This window comes from Ovis aries, chromosome 2, assembly GCF_016772045.2.
Source record: "Ovis aries strain OAR_USU_Benz2616 breed Rambouillet chromosome 2, ARS-UI_Ramb_v3.0, whole genome shotgun sequence".
NCBI lineage: Eukaryota > Metazoa > Chordata > Mammalia > Artiodactyla > Bovidae > Ovis > Ovis aries.
The window spans coordinates 243012345-243029772 of NC_056055.1; the positions used below are offsets into that span (position 1 = coordinate 243012345).

Consider the following 17428-nt stretch of genomic DNA (forward strand, 5'->3'; position numbering starts at 1 on the left):
AAAAACATTTGTTCAGGGGCGTTCCTGGCTGTGCAGTGGTTAGGACTCGGTGCTTTTACTGCCATGAAAGAAAAGAAAGTGAAAGTGAAGTCACCCAGTTGTGTCCAACTCTTTACTCAGTCAATGGAATTTTCCAGGCAAGAGTACTAGAGTGGGTTGCTATTTCCTTCTCCAGGGGATCTTCCCTATCCAAGGATCGAACCCAGGCCTCCTGCATTGCAGGCACACGCTTTACCATCTGACCCACCAGGGAACCCCATGACCCAGGTTCAATCTCTCGTCAGGGAACTAAGATTCCACAGACCATGGGAAAAAAAAAAATTGTTCAAAGATCAGCTAATAAATCTGAGCTCCCCTCCACCCCTCTTTAAGCACCATGTCTCTCCTTTGTACGGAGGAAGGTAATAGAGGCTCAGGGAGGCAAGATGATTGCTCATTTAGCCTCAGCCTTGCCTGTCTTAGTCACTGAGTGGCCCCACTTTGCATCTGAGCTGTGTCCCAGAGAGTGACGGGACGAGCTGGTGACTGTCAGATGTGGCAACCAGAGCTGTCTGCCCTCCACCCCATGCCTGGTAGCACCAGGCTTGTGGCAGGAGGCCTGGTTCCCAGTTCCATCACTGACCCGTTGGGTGACCGTGGGTGGGCTGCTCTTCCTCCCTTGGCCTCAACCTCCCTTCTAGAGAATGAAAGCAGTAGAAGAGATCAGAGGGTTTTTCAAAAACTGAGCTATAACTCACATACCACAGAAGATCAAAGGCTTTTCAACTTTCTTTTCTCAAGAATCTTTTTTACCAAACTTAAATTTTACATAAAGTCCCAATATGTAAACCAGACAAAAGTGGGGCTGTTTGGAGGAGTGGCGGGGCAGCCTGAGAAGCTGGCCTGCTTCGTGTACCCCTTCTTTCCACCACACTCCGCCGCCCCACCCTCAGTGGTCCCTGAGGCCCTTCTGCAGAATCCCAGGGCTTGGAGGAACCCAGTTTGAAAACCGCTGGACAAGACTCACTCTGCAGGGTCCCTCCCAAGATGCAGGAGCCCTGGGGAGGAGGAGGAGCCCGCACTCTCCCAGCTTGCAGATGGGAGTTGTTTCTTGAACTGCCGTCCAGCTGCCTCCCCCGGGTCATGAGAAAGAAGCCAAGGGCAGGCTCAGGGCGCAGGAAGTGGAGCTGGCCAGCTGGGAGGCAGTGACAGGCGTGGGTACCAGGGCCTCCTGGATGGGCTGGTGACATCACAACCCCAGGAAGCAGCTGCCCGAGAGGCCCCCGCTGTCCCTCAGCCCTCCTCTGGGAAAACCAGCCACCAGCTGTTGCAGTCCTCTTCTCACTCTCTTGCTGTTCTGGATTGTCCCCTCCTGAACCATCATCTTCAACACAGCAGACACTTCCTCTTGCTGATGACCTACTGGGTGCCAGAACCGCACTTTGGAACCCTTCACAGAACAGCTGGTAATCCCATGCATCCCCTTATATCATTTGAGCTTCCCTGGTGGCTCAGGTGGTTAAGAATTCATCTGCAATGCAGGAGACCTGGGTTCGATCCTTGGGTCGGGAAGATCCCCTGGAGAAGGAAATGGCAGCCCACTCCAACATCCTTGCCTGGTAAATTCCATGCACAGAGGAGCCTGGTCCATCGAGTCACAAAGAGTCAGACACAACTGAGTCATCACATCGACATCACGAAGTGGGGACCAGCACCAAGCCCACTTTATAGATGGTGCAACTGAGGCTCAAATGGGCAAAATAGATAGCACAAGCCTACCCAGCTGGTAAACGCCAGAGCCAGGATTTGAACTGGGTTCTGCTTGGCTCCACCTGTGCTCGTCTCATTATCACATGTCATTATCACGTAGGTTCAGAGCCAAACAGTGCCAGGTGCAGAATGCTTCCGACATGGCAAGGTGAAATTATAAACTTCAAACCCAGTTTCTTTTATTAATGGTTGAGTGAAGTCAAAGTGTTAGTCACTCAGTTGTGTCTGACTCTTTGTGACTCCCACGGACTGCAGCCCGCCAGGCTGCTCTATCCATGGAATTCTCCAGGTAAGAATACTGGAGTGGGTTGCCACGCCCTCCTCCAGGGGATCTTCTCTACCCAGGGATCGAACCTGCGCCTCCTGCAATGCAATACCCACTGCAGTGTTCTGGCCTGGAGAATTCCATGGACTCTATAGACCGTGGGGTCGCAAAGAGTCGGACATGACAGAGCGCCTTTCCCTTTCGCTCTGAATGCAAAGAGATTATTTTGACATCCTTACCTTAATTACATCTGTAAACACTCCATTTCCGAATAAGTAACATTCACAGGCACAAGGGGTTAGAATTTGGACGTGTCTTTTTTATTTTTAATTATTTTTAAAAGCATCTGTTTATTTGGCCGTGCTGGGCGTCAGTCGTGGCGTCCTTCAGCCTCTGTCACAACCTGCAGGATCCTTAGTTGTGGCTTGAAGGATCGAGTTCCTTAACCCAGGCGCCCTGCATTGTGTACATGGAGTCTTAGCCACTGGACCACCGGGGAAGTCCCTGGACATATCCTATTAAAGAGTATAATTCAACTCACCCTGTTGCCACCCCAGGTCAGTAAATCTTCACAGAGCACAAAGCATGTGCCAGCCAGGGCACCAGCAGGCATATTACATTAATTCTGCCACAGTCTAGTGGGAGGGGCAGACAGCCATAGATAACAGCAGAATGGTTTTTAAACTAAGTGTAGAAATAAAGCAGATGGACTCACAAAAGAGAACAAATAGTAGTGTCTGGGGTGGAATAAAGCAGGAAGCATGCCATGTGTCCTATTAGTCAGTAGCTATTGTTAAGCACTCACTATATGTGTAAGGTATTTTAGGGGAAAAGTATGTATGAAAAAGAAAGCCAATGCGGAGTAGGAAAATGAGCCTGAAGTTTAGCTTTGGAGGCAGAAAGACCTCAAAGACAGGCTTTAACCCATCTGTGCCTCAATTTCCTCATTTCTAAAATGGGAATACACATAGCATTTGCTTCAAAGAGTTATTATTAGGTTTAAGTTAAGTATTCAGTCCGCAAATATTTAACATTTTCTCCGTGAAAGTGAAAGTGTTAGTCTCTCAGTTGTGTCCGACTCTGCAATCCCATGGATTGTAACCTGCCAGGCTCCTCTATCCATGGGATTCTCCAGGCAAGAAGACTGCAGTGGGTTGCCATTTGCTCCTCCAGGAGCTCTTCCCAACCCAGGGATCGAACCCATGTCTCCAGCATTGTGGGCAGATTCTTTACCAACTGAGCCACCAGGGAAGCCAGGCACAGAATGTGCAAGAAGGGGCTAGCCGGGCACCAAGAAAGCATTTAATAAATGTTAGTTCTTGTCCTCTTTCCCCTGATTCACAAGTGAGGTGAAGGTTCAGGACAGAAATACAAGAGAAGCCAAAGCAGGACAGGTTAAAAGCCAAGCAAAGAGCCGGAGATCTGTGTTTAGGAGTTGTGACACCATGGCCAGGTAGGTTCCTGGGCAAAGTGGGCTTTTGAATCAGACCCCAGAGATAAGAGGAGGAGGGAAGACACCACGAAGCAATGGTGTGTGAACAGATGATTGGGGTGAGGAAACTTACCGGGAGGAAAAGTAGGTCTGGCCCAGATCAAGACCTTTTCTGCAGGATTTTAGGGAGCAGCTGAAGCATCATGAAGGGCAGAACTTTACTAAATTTAAAACACAGGAAAAATCAAGGTGAGCAGGTACTTAACCATATCACAAGCATTTGCATTTCTTTCAATTTTGCTCCAACTTTGCTATCAGTTTTTATGCAGGCCATTTCCTATAGGAAATAGTTCCCTGTGTTTCTCCTACATTTATCTCATCAGCTTTTCCTATTCACAAAGCTCCTTGAAGGCTGGGGCTGGTTCTTAGCTCTAATCCACTTCAGGGCTTGACATATAGTAAGTGCTCCATAAGAATTTCATTGAATGAATAAATGACTTTTATATTTCTGTTTTACATAAGAACATGGCATTTTGATTGGTGCACTATAATTGATGCTTTCTGGACAAGTATAATATTGATATCACAATACTATCAATATTATAGATATTGATACAAAGCCAGGTAGGATGGTTTAGCTGGGGACAGCTTTTGGAATGATCAGCCTAGAATGCAGTAGGACAGAGCCACAGAGAGACCCTGCTAAACTACTAAACTCCCAGGTTGTGCTGTAAACCCATTAGGCCGTGTTGCTTTAAACTCGGAGTCAGCCAACCAAAGGTGGATGCAAAAGACTTTAAACAGGCCTGCAGCTTGAGACCTGAAATAGAACAGAAAGGGAATTCACAGGACTCAACCTAGTCTTCTGGAGGGAGCCTTGAGACCTGAGGATGCAGGCTGGGCTAACTCAATGTTGAGATAAGAAATGTCAGCTTCTTTAAGGTTTATTCTGTTTTTGGAGCCACCAGATCCAGTGGGTGGATCATGCCTTGAAATGGAAGCATCTCGAAAGGCCTGTGAATCACTTCTTAGCGCCAGCCTGAGAGGTTTCATATCCTGTTCTCGGAGTCACCTTGAGGGTGTGTGTGTGTGTGTGCGTGCATATGTGTCTGTGCATCTGTGTATTGTTTTCAAGGGGGTTTGCTCAGGATTTGGTTTTGAAACTTTTACTTTCTTTTAATAGCTTCTTTTTTTTTTTTAAGCTGGAAGAATTTTTCAAATGGCTTTTGCAAGAAAGTTCAAACCCTGGAATGACTAAGTCTCTGGAAGAATTTGGACTTTGTAAGGGGAATTTGTTTGTATTTGGTATGAATCACCCAGTCACTGATTTCTGCAGCTAGAAGATCTTTTGGAAGGCTTTTAGGTCAACCCCCTCATTGTACACATGGGGAAACTGAGGCTGGGGGAGGGAAAGGGGTTCAGCTAAGGCCACACTCAGTGTCAGAGGAAGTGATGAGACCAGAACACAGGTCTGACTCCTGGAGCCAGCTTCAGCTTTGCAAGAAGCTCTCAAACACCAGTCTATACTTAAGTAGGCGCATTTTCAACATAAGTAAAGGAACAGAAAGATAAAGAAGGTTCTGAGGAAGCAGAATTCACCCAGTAGAGGCATAGAAGGATGGGGAAAGGAATGTATAGAGGTATCTTGCAGGCATTACTACATCTAACCCTTCCCAGATTGTATGAGAGCAATAGTTCTCAACCAGGGTTGACTGTGCCCCAAGGGGATATTTGGCAAGGTCGGGAGACATTGTCATTAGGAAGGGAGATTGCTACTGGCATGTCATGGATAGAGGCCAGGGAAACAGCTTAACATCCTATGATAGACCAGACAAAGAATTGTCTGGATCAGTAGCATCAGAGCTGAGAAACTCTGTTGTTCAGAGGGCAATCTTCTAAACACACCCCAATTTAACAGTAAGATAGCCGAGGCTCAGAAGGCACAGTTGCTTACTGACTGTGGTCCTGGGCAAATTACTTAACCTCTCTGTGCCTCTGTTTCCTCATTTATGAAATAGAGATAACAGTACTTCTGCCAGTGGTTGTTATAATGATTAAATACATTTTTATAAAGTGCTTAGAACAGTGCCTGGCTGTTAATACTTAATATACCAAGTATTATATGAGTATATGCTAAAAATAATAAAAAGTAAACTTCCCAGAATACACAGGCAAGTAGAGGAATTGTTCACTTCAGTTCAGTCGCTCAGTCATGTCCAATTCTTTGCAACCCCATGGACTGCAGCACACCAGGCCTCCCTGTCCATGACCAGTTCCCAGAGCCTGCGCAAACTCATGTCCATCGAGTTGGTGATGCCATCCAACCATCTCATCCTCTGTCTCCCACTTCTCTTCCTGCCTTCAATCTTTCCCAGCATCAAGGTCTTTTCCAGTGAGTCAGCTCTTTGCATTAGGTGGCCAAAGTACTGGAGCTTCAGCTTCAGCACTAGTCCTTCCAATGAGGAATTGTGATGAAAGCCTAAAGACATTTAAGAGTACAGAGACTAGAAGGTGGGAACCCTTCTGAGGGTGTAGGGCCCTGAGAGCAAATAGGGCACATGGTCATCCATGTGGCACCCTACATCTCCCTGGCCGTGAGGTTTTCTTTCTCAGACACTGCTACCTGAAATGCAACTTCACCTTTCTATGTTGAAGTGATATGCGCTGTTAAACATGAATGTCTTTGGCAAGTCTGACGCAGTAAGCCACTAGCAGTCATCAGTAATCGCTCAGGATAAATTAGTTTAGCTCCCTCCCAGCAAGGCAGCCTACTGCCTGCTCTCAGGACTCCTTAACCATCAGTCATCCTCACCTCAAGCAAGCCTCCAGCCTGGACCAATGCGGTGCCCTGGCCCACCTTGCACCCCACTTCAGGGCCCACTCCTGCTCCTCCCACCTGCAGCTGTGATGGCCCTTTTACCCAGCCAGGGACCCAGTCCTTGTTTTTCTGCTTTGACCCCCCTAATCCTATCTTCAGTCGGGGATCAGATCCCTCCACTAGCTGCTGGCACCTGCTGACTCTTGGAGTGGTTACCATGTTCTTCCTCCAAGGCCTAGGTACTCAGCCCCCTATCAGTGAGCACTGGGCTCTGGGAAGCAAACCAGGCAGAGGAGTGTTAGCAGAGCAGATGGAGGAAAAGTCAAGGCAAGAATCAATGTCTCTCATCGGCCTGGGCCCACCCTATAAGCTTATTCCTTCAGACAATAGGTGCCATTTCTTGAGCATCTTTTTTTTTTTTAAGTGAAAGTCACTCAGTCGTGTCCGACTCTTTGCGACTCCACAGACGATACAGTCCATGGAATTCTCCAGGCCAGAATACTGGAGTGGGGAGCCTTTCCCTTTTCCAGGGGATCTTCCTGACCCAGGAATCCAACCCAGGTCTCCTGCATTGCAGGCAGATTCTTTACCAGCTGAGCCACCAGGGAAGCCCAAGAACACTGGAGTGGGCCGCCTACCCCTTCTCTTATTTTTCAGGCTGTGCTGGATCTTAGCTGCAGCGCACAGGCTTCTCTAGTTGCAACACATGGGCTCTAGAGCATGCTGGCTTAGTAGTTGCAGTGAGCAGACTTAGACTTACTTGCCCCACAGCTTGTGGGATCATGGTTCCCCCACCAGGGATTGAATCCAAGTTCCCTGCATTGGATTCTTTGTTACTGGGGCCACCAAGGAAGCCCCCATTTCTTGAGCATCTTAAGCTAGGCGTCTCCCACCTACAATAGCCCTCACCAGCAGGGGCTCACTCTCCACCATCCCAAGACCTAAGAGACCCCATATAAACTGCATTAGCTTTCTGTCATGGCTACACCAAATTACTGCAAACTTAGTGCCTTCAAATGACACGAAGGTGGTATCTTACAGTTCTGTATAGTAGAAGCTCGACAAGGATCTCACTGGGATAAAATCAAGGTTTCTTTCTGGAGGCTCTAGAGGAGACTCCATTTCTTTGCTTTTCTGGCTTTCTGGCTCCTTCCTCCATTTTCAAAGTAAGCCATACGGCACCTCTCTGACCCTGCTTCCATCGCCGCATCTCTGACTCGCCTCTTCTGTTGCCCTCTCCCACTTTTAAGGACCCTTGTGATTAGGTTGTTGCTGTGTTAGTCATTCAGTCATGTCCCACTCTTTGTGACCCTATGAACTGTAGCCTGCCAGGCTCCTCTGTCCATGGGATTCTCCAGGCAAGAATACTGGAGTGGGTTGCCATTCCCTTCTCAAGAGGATCTTCCTGATTCAGGGACCAACCCTGGATCTCCTGCATTGCAGGTGGATTCTTTACTGCCTAAGCCACCAGGGAAGCCTCTGTGATTACACTGGACCCGACAGAAAATCCAGGACAACCTCCCGATTTTAAGATCAGTTGATTAACTCCATCTGCAACCTTGATTCCCACTTGCCATGTAATGTAACGTGTTCACATAACATATTCACATTCCAGGGATTAAGAGATGGATACCTTCTTCTTTTTTTTTAATTCAAGTATAGTTGAGTTACAATGTTGTGTTAATTTCTGTTGTACAGCGAAGTGATTCAGTTATACATATCTATTCTTAATATGCTTTTCCACTATGGTTTATCATAGGGTACTGAATATAGTTCTCTGTACTATAGAGCAAGACCTTGTTGTTTACCTGTTCCTCATATAAAAGCTTACATCTGCTAACCCCAACCTCCCACTCCATCCCTTCTCCCTTCCCCTCCCCATTGGCAACCACAGGTTGGGTCTCTATGTCAGAGAATCTATTTCTGCTTTGTAGATAGGTTCATTCATGTTATATTTTAGATTTCACATATAAGTGATATCATATAGCGTTTGTCTTTCTCTTTCTAACTTCACTTAGCGTGATCATCTCTAGCGGCATCCAGGTTGCTGCAGATGGCATTATTTCATTCTTTTTTATGGCTGAGTAAGATTCTGTTGTGTACAGATACCGCATCTTCTTGATCCAGTCATCTGTCAGCGGACATTTAGGTTATTTCCATGTCTTGGCTATCGTGAATAGTGTTGCTGTGAACATAGTGGGGCATGTATCTTTTTGGATTAGAGTTTTGTCTGGATATATGCCCAGGAGTGGGATTGCTAGATCATATGCTAACTCTATTTTTAGATTTTTAAGGAACCTCTGTACTGTTTTCCACAGTGACTGCACCAACTTACATTCCCACCAACAGTGTAGGAGGTTTCTAGGATGTGGATACCTTCAAAGTGACCACTAATCTGTCTACCCCATTAGCTGGCAGGGAGTGGTGGGGACCGCGACAATCCAGAGAGAATAGATTCTAAGTGAGAACGTATTCTCAGTGTCCCCTTCTAAAGGGGGCATCTGCTACTCAGCCCCAGCTTTCTTCAGGTGAAATTTTCCAATTCTGAGATCACTGAACAGGCCAGAAAAAAAAAAAAAATTCTCATGGGGTAGGTCTGGCCTGAGGCCAACCAGGTGTGACCTCTGAATTCATCTCCACCCCATCAGTGGTGAGATGGTGAGATGATGAGATGTCCTCTGGCATTTACAGGCTTTCCAGGCTCTGGGGGAGGAGGAACCAGCTGGGCCTGGACGTGGGAGGGTACGTAGTCAGGAGCAGCACAGGTACTGCAGGGGGTGCCTCGGGGGAAAGTTGAGAGGGAGGAGGGACCAGCCATTTCCCTGAGGGACGGGCCGTCACCTGCAGGAGCAGTGGTACATCAGAGGGCACAGGAAGTCAGGCGGAGGCCGACCTGAAGAAAGCACCCAGGCTGAGGCAGGCTTCATGCCTCACGGCTTCAGAACAAATCAAGCAGACCCTTTCTAATTTCAAAACGTATCAGGTCTTCTCTTCCCCCTGAAAGCGCTAGCAACACTGGCTGACTGTGTGGAGACTGGCAGGCAGGAGGCTGGCAGGGGTCGGGGTGAGCAGGAGGCTTGTCACTCTCTGCCTTTTCATGCCTTCTGAATCTCGAACCAGGTGGAAGTGCTATCTGTTTAAAACATTACACTGAAATCCCTTTATTCATTTAAAAATATGTTAAAAATACAATAGTTTACGTTCAAGGTAAAAAACACAAAACATGAGTGCAATGTGTGACCTCGTGGCAGGAAGGTTTAGAAATGGGGAAATGTGAATAAATATTAACAAAGTGGGCCAGTTACTTTGGATCCATCATCTTTGCTGCTTTTCCCTATCCTCACACACCAGGACTTTGATAAAACAAACCGGTGTCTTCAGTTCCACTCTATTCCAAGCTGAATGGCAAAAAGCTAAGAATTGAGAGTCAGTCAGCTTGGTGACCTTAAGCCAATGTGCTTAACCTCTTTGAGCCTCAGTTTTCCGGTCTGTAAAATAGAGGTAGTAATGATACTAATTTTATGGACTGTTATGAAGATTAATGAGTTAAGGCAAGTGGAACAACACAAAATCAGTGTCCAAAAATGAAGACTCTTATTATTATTTTTACCCTTCTCTTCTAAACTTGTTTCTTTTGAGTGGGAGAATTATTAAAACCATAACAACTTACGGCTTCCCTAGCGGTTCAAACAGTAAAGAATCTGCCTGCAATACAGGAGATCTGGGTTCAATCCATGGGTCAGAAAGATACCCCTGGATAAGGAAATGGAAACCCACTCCAGTATTCTTGCCTGGGAAATCCCATGGACAGAGGAGCCTGGCGGGCTACGGTCAATGGGTTCACAAAGAGTTGGACATGACTGAGCTTTCACAAAGAGTTGGACATGACTGAGCGACTAACACAATAACAAGACATGCAATGAAGGTGATCAAAATGAAGTGAATTTAACCTCTGGCCCCCCAAATCCTTACAACCATGCTCTGAAGGGAATATCCATGTCTTCATTTTATAGATAAGGAAACTGAGTCCTGGAGAAGGTAAGCAAGTTCCTCAAGGACACTGAGTTTGGACACAGAGAAGACAGAGGCTTGAACCAGGATTTCAAGATTCCAGATTCCATGACTTTCAATTAAAGTCTGTCTTCTGGTGTGATTATATAGCGTGATCATAAAATAACAGGACTGAGTGGGGCAGTTGGATTTCAGTTTGCTTGGTTTGGGGACAGCCCCTCCCCTGTCCTAGTCCCAGATCCTGTAGACTCTAAGGTGGGGGTCAGGTCAGGTCTACGGCTCACATTCTGGTCTCAGTTTTGGAGCCAAGTTCCTCTCTCCCCAGGGAGGGACACAGGACTGGGGAGGGGGTGTCAGCGCATGGGGGGGTTGCCATGGGTGACCCTGGCCCAGCTGCTGCCTGAGCTTTCTCACGAGGAGGTTCTCCCAGCGTCCCAGATCCACCCCAGGGCCTCTGCCGCCTCCCCCGACCTTCATCATCTAGCGAGCAGTTGTTGCAGCTTGCAAATGTGTCTGGCACCAAACTTGGGAGTTAGATGCTCCAGAAAGATGAAGGGCACTGCCCAGGCAAACCTCAGGAAGCGAGACAGCCTAGTGATCAAGAGCACAGCCTTATAGGTTTCAAACCCGGCTTCTCTGCTTCCTAGCTGAGTGGCAGTGGGCTTCACCTTTCTGAGGCTTCCACACCTGTGAAATGGGAAGGCCAGTGTATCTGTCTCAGATCTTGAGATTCTTTTCTTTTTTTAAAAGTGCTTTATTAAGGTATAATTTACATACCATAAGATTCACCTGCTTTAAGTACACAACTACGTGATTTTTAGCCTATTTAAAGAATTGTATGAGCATCACCACAGCCATTTTAAAATATTTTTATTGGGGTTTCTCTGGTAGCTCTTACAGTAAAGAATCTGCCCACAGTGCAGAAGACCCGGGTTTGATCCCTGCGTTGGGAAGATCCCCTGGAGAAGGGAATGGCTACCCACTCCATGGACCAAGGAGCCTGGTGGGCTACAGTCCAAGGGGTCGCAAAGAGTCAGACGTGATCAGTCTCTCCAAAAAAAACTCTCTTGTGCTCATTAGCAGTAACTTCCCTTCTTCTTCTTCTTAGCCTTAGGCAACCACTAATCTATATTTTATCTCTATAAATTTACCTTTCCTGGAAATTGAACATAAATGGAATTATACAATGTGTTGTCCTTTGTGCTTCGTTCCTTCCACTTAGGCTAATACTTTCGAGGTCCATCTATAGATTGTATACATCAGTAGCTGCTCCTTTTTTTTTTTTTTAGGTTACACTCCACAGCTTGTGGGAATCTTAGTTCCTTGACCAGGGATTGAACCCAGGCCCAAGGCAATAAAAGCACCAAGTTCTAACCACTGGAACACCAGGGAATTCCCATGTTTGTTCCTTCTTATTGCTGGAGTAATATTCAATCATATATGACTGTACTACATTCTGTTTATGCGTTCATCATTTGATAGACTTTGGGATTGTTTCCAGTGTGGGTTTATAATGAGCAAGGCTGCTATGACTGTTCCCTGTACAAGGTTTTGAACAGACATATGCTTTCATTTCTCTTGGGTGAATACCTAGAAGAATGGCTAAAGTCATATGGTCAATTAATATTTAACTTTATAAGAAACTGCTAGTTTTTCAACGTCTTACATGTCCAGCAGTAACGTATGAGGATTGGCTGAGAGAATTAAATGAGATAATTAACATAAAATGCTTAGCACTGTGCCTGATCATAGTGAATCTTCTATAAATGGTAGCTAGTAGTAGTAGAGGTCTTAACAGAATCTTAATAGAATAGTGCTAGAATCCAAGGTACTCCTGCCTCCTTTCCTGGAAAGAAAGTGAATCTCCAAAAGGCAGTCCCTCGACAGTATTAAAGCCCAAGCACCCTTTATCCTCCTAGCCTGGCATTCAAGGCTCTCCACACACCCCGTTGCTCCATTTGCCCATCCAGTCTTGGCCAGCACTCACCCTGCCCTCTAGCTTCTGCCCAGCCAAGCTGATCAACACCTCTGCTCCTACCATTCTCTGCCGTCTCCCTCTTGCTTTCTCTTCAAGTGTTAAAACCCTACTTGGCCTTCAAGACTCAGGTCTAGCTCAGGTGTCCTTTCCTCTCCAAGGTCTATCTTGACTTTTATTTTGGGGGGGGGGGGGTCATGCTGTGCGGCATGTGAGATCATAGTTCCCTGACCAGAGGTTGAACCCATGCTTCTTGCATTGGAAGCTTGAAGTCTTCATCACTGGACCGCCAGGGAAGTTGCCTATACTGACTTTCTAACTAACTAGACCAGCGCTGTCTGAGTGCTGTTGAGCACCTGAAATGTGGCTAGTCTGAACTGAAATGTGCTGAATTATAATATATACATCAGATTTTGATGATTTAGCATGAAAAAGTAATATAACACCAAAGAATTGATGCTTTTGAACTGTGGTGTTGGAGAAGACTCTTGAGAGTCCCTTGGACTGCAAGGAGATCCAACCAGTCCATTCTGAAGGAGATCAACCCTGGGATTTCTTTGGAAGGAATGATGCTGAAGCTGAAACTCCAGTACTTTGGCCACCTCATGCGAAGAGTTGACTCATTGAAAAGGACTCTGATGCTGGGAGGGATGGGGGCAGGAGGAGAAGGGGACGACAGAGGATGAGATGGCTGGATGGCATCACGGACTCGATGGACGTGAGTGTGAGTGATCTCCGGGAGATGGTGATGGACAGGGAGGCCTGGCGTGCTGCGATTCATGGGGTGGCAAAGAGTCGGACACGACTGAGCTACTGAACTGAACTGAACTTGGTATTAATTACAGGTTTAAATAGTATTGGGGCTATATTGGGTTAGGTAAAAATACATTATTGGAATTAATTTATTAAAAAGTTTAAAAATGAGCCTGCTAGAAAACCTTAAATTGCACATATGGCTCACATCTGTGCCTAAATGCTAGTTCTACTGGACAGCATTGGTAAAGAGCATCAGTAGCTTAACAGCTGCTGTTTATTGAGCACCTATTTTCTTACATTGTTGTACCTGTTATCTGATGTAATGCTCAGTGCAACCCTGTGGGGAGCTGTTACGAATATCTCCTTTTTACAGATAAGGAAACAGAGGGAGGGTGTGATCTCCCCAAGGTCACACAGCTGGACACTAGCAGGATTCAAACCCAAGCTGTCTGCCGCCAAAGCCCATAGTCTTCCATTTTGCCGCACATACCACTGAAGCATCAAGGGGGGGTCTCCTGGGGTGCCTTTGGCTGGAATCAGAACAGCTCTTCATGGTAATGAATCATGCTAATCAGAAGCTCTGACTGAATGCTTGTCTTTCATAAACACGAAAGGAGAAAGCAGATTAATTAATAGAAGCAGTGCACTTGGAATAAGTCAGATCGTGGCACCTCTGGGTGTAATAAGACTGAGAACCACGGATCTAAATATGTATCTCATTTGACAGGTGGGGACACTGATGACCAAAAGGGAGGTTTGTCCAGGGTTGTCAGCCAGTGGCAGAGCCACATGTGAAAGCAGGGCTTCTGGGCTCTCAGGCCGAGTTCCCCTGCATGGACCTCACCGTCTGTACATGGAAGGCCCCTGCCCCCAGCCACCTGGAAGCCTTTTGTCTTGAGCCAGCCCCCTTCCTCTTCCCAGCCTATGCTGAGGACTAGACAGAAGAACGGGGTGGGGGGAGTCAGGAGGCCCAACCCATTCCCCCCAGGGTCCCAAGGCCACCGTCCGGTCCTGGGCCAGGAATTCCTTTCAGGGACTGAATTAAACTGAGCCCGAAAATAATTCCGCACCCTTGGACGCCTCCAGGAGCTCTTTATTACTACTCTGCCCGGATCTAGCGGGCCAGGCCTCCCCAAGTCTCCTCTCTTCTAGGCTCCCCCAGACTTCCCCTGCAGCTCCCGTCTCCACTCATACGTGTGTTAGGGAGAGGGGGTGTTTAAATGTGTAAAGACTGCCCACATCCCTGTGCCCTCTTCCCAGCCTCTCCAAACAGGCAGGAGAAAGGGCGAGAGAGACTTCCTAAACCCGGCATCATCATCGCTACGAGCCAACCCAGGAGGGCCCGAGCCAGAGGCACAGAGAAGAAACCCAGACGCAGACACAAAGGGGAACCAAGAGTGTGCCCCCGACGAGAACAAGGATGGACGCGTAGATCAAGATCAAGGCGCGGAGCAAGAGACGAAGAGAAGGGACGGAAGAGAGAGAAAGGAGGTGGAGATGGAAAGGGGATTCAGAACAAGGAAAACGAGAGGAAGGCAGAGCAAGAAGAAGAGAGAGAAATGAGAACGTGCGGGAGAGACCGCAAGAGCAAGAGAGGCGCTCTTGCGAGGAGGCGAGGGCGAGGAGGAAGGGGGCACCCCGAGGGCGCGAGGGGCGATGCGGACGATCGGGGGGCGCTCAGGCCGCGGGGGTCGCGGCGGGGGGGCGGCGGGCCTTCTTCTCGGCGCCTCTCCCCGCCGCGGCGGTCGGAGCAGCCGCATTCCTCCGGGTTTCCCACACACTCGCCATCAAAGAGTCCCCAAAGCCCCGACTTTTCCCGCGCCCCTCCCCCGCCAGGGCCGGAGAAGCTATTTTTCACCCCCTCCTGGTCTTTAATCTGTTGTGGGGGAAAGAAAGCGGCTTTTGTTGGGCGAGGGGCTGCGCGAGGGGGCGGGGCGGGGGACCCGGCGATTGTGTGTCCCCGCAGCTGCGCGCCCCGGGCCGCCCGGGTGGGGCCGCCGGGGCGCGGGCGGGGAAGGCCCCCCCGAGGTCGGGCCGGGCCGGGGTGGGGCGCAGGGGCGCGGGTGCGGATGGCCGGGGCAGGTCGACCCGGCCCGGGATGGGGCCCGCGGGGGCGCGGGGTGCGGGCGGGAGGGTCGCAGGGGCCGAGGGAGTGGAGGAAAAGGGCCACCCGGGCGCGCAAGCCCATTGTTCTCTTGGCCCTGTTCTGCAGCTGGCCCCGAGATTGGGGGAAGATGGGCACACGCGGAAAGGGCACTTGGGGAGAAGGCTGCACACCCGCAGGAGGTCGTATACTCAGGCAGGGGGCCACGAGAACTCTGGAGACGCACCGCACTTTTAAGTAACACTCAGGGAGACACGTGCGCACACACACACACACACACTGTCTCACCAGGGACACAGACACACAAACTCTCAAGAAGGGTCCCACAGCCAGAGAGGGGCCAACACACACTCTGTGAGGAACACACTTATTCAAAAGAAGAACCCACTTACACACATCCACAGACACCCACACACTACCTGACACCTCAGAGGTCTGTTCAGCAACGTGAGTTTCCAATATGAATTTCCTTTTCCTTCCGGTTGGATTCCTGGGTGGGGAAGATCCCCCGGAGAAGGGATAGGCTACCCACTCCAGTGTTCTTGGGCTTCCCTGGTGGCTCAGCTGGTAAAGAATCTGCCTGCAATGCAGAAGACCTGGGTTCGATCCCTGGGTTGGGAAGATCCCCTGGAGAAGGGAAAGGCTACCCCCTCCATTATTCTAGCCTGGAGAAGTCCATGGACTGTATCCTCCATGGGGTCACAAGGAGTCGGACACGACTGAGAGATTTTCACATCACTTCACTTCTCCTTCCAACCCCCATTCTTCCTTAAGACTGGCCCGCATTCTCCAGTATTAGCTTCCAGACCCTGCCTGCAGTTGGCAGCCTGGCTCATGCTTCAGAGCACAAGCTCTGGACTCAAGCAGCTGTGCTCTGCCTCCTAACAGCTGTGTGACCTTGGGTGAGTCGCCTCACCTCTCTGAGCTTCAGTGGATATGTGGGTTGTACGAGACAATATATGAAAGATGCCTGACTCATCGTTGGCACTTGGTAAAATGAACCCCTTATAAGCCTGCTGATGCTGGGGCCACAGTAACGAAGACACTCAGGGGCAGCAGTGGCCGGCTTGTCTTCGGCCTTCCCGCACCCCCGCACTTCTACTGCAATGCCCAACTGGGCGTGGAATTGACCTCAGCAGGGTCAGCCCTGTCCCCAGGCTGGATCCGCCCCCATCCCAACCTCAATACCTACCCTTTGAACCACTGCTGGGGCCTGGGCCAACACAAGACAATATCGGGGCAGGGTGAACATTGCTTTTCCATGATCCCTTTTTTTTTTTTTAACCTTCCTCTCTTCTTGCCTTGGTTCCATCATCTTTCTAAAGCCCTTCCTGAACCCCAGTAGTGAGAGCCCTAATCCAAATGTCAGTATCTGTCTGTGGTAAAGAACATCCCCTAAGGGGTCTCCCACGAGTGATCACTGGGGTGGAGCTTAATTCAGTACATCCTTACTCATTGCCCATTCTCTGCCAGGCACTGTGAGGGATACTGAGACCAGGGAGACAATATGACATAATTACAAAGCAGGTGAGCTATAAACCCCACAGGATGGTTGGAAGAGTTCAGTGAAACTATGAAGGAAAGTGCTTTGGAAAGAGCAAAACCTCTGCAATAATTCCTTTTCCTTTTGCTACTTGTTAAACCAGATTCCCACATAACCTACTGATGTTCTCCAAAGACTAGAAGCTCCAAACCTTTCTTTTTTCCTCCAAACTTCTCTTAACAGGGGAAATGAGGTTATCCCTATCTGTCCTCATTAGCCTAGAAGTGCTGGAGTGAGGGAATTAGTCCTTGTGTGTCTGGACACTGTGTGCAGTTTGAATGTCTGTCTCCATCCTTTTATTCATCAATGTTTGAGCCACCAGACCTGAGAGTTCAGATTTTGATTGTTGGAATTTTTTTTCGTCTAGCTCTGTGGACAAGTCTCTTTGACCTTCAGTGCCTTTGTCATAATACCTACCCTCAAAAGAGAAGATTATACAAGACAGAATTTATAAAGCACTAGCACAAGATAGGCTCTCAGAAAATAAATTCCCTTCGTACTTCCCTGTGGTTGTCCACCCACCCACACACCTCCCAGATGCCAAGCCAGCCCCTGGACATGCCACGGTCACTGCCTACCTGCTTACATAAGGGCTTAGTTAACTTCAGGGTGGTATGACTGGACCAAGCTAGGCTGGCTTTGGGTTGAAAGGAGAGAGGGAGGAAACTCAACTCCAAAGCTGATTCCTAAATACAGGAGTAGTCAGTTTGCCTTTGTTTAAGAATAAACATCCCTGAAAGCATGGACAGGAAGGTTTTTTAGGGGGGAAAAAATC

The 17428-nt window shown here is 48.4% G+C and overlaps 1 long non-coding RNA gene across 1 annotated transcript; it reads right to left on the reverse strand.

Moving 5' to 3' along the window:
* Positions 1–2314: 2314 nt before the first annotated feature.
* LOC132659354 (uncharacterized) lies at positions 2315–15898 on the reverse strand. The gene is made up of 3 exons (XR_009599675.1): positions 15530–15898; positions 3580–3667; positions 2315–2529 (listed from the first exon to the last, which is right to left on the reverse strand). It is a non-coding gene; the product is annotated as an uncharacterized LOC132659354 (long non-coding RNA).
* Positions 15899–17428: the final 1530 nt, after the last annotated feature.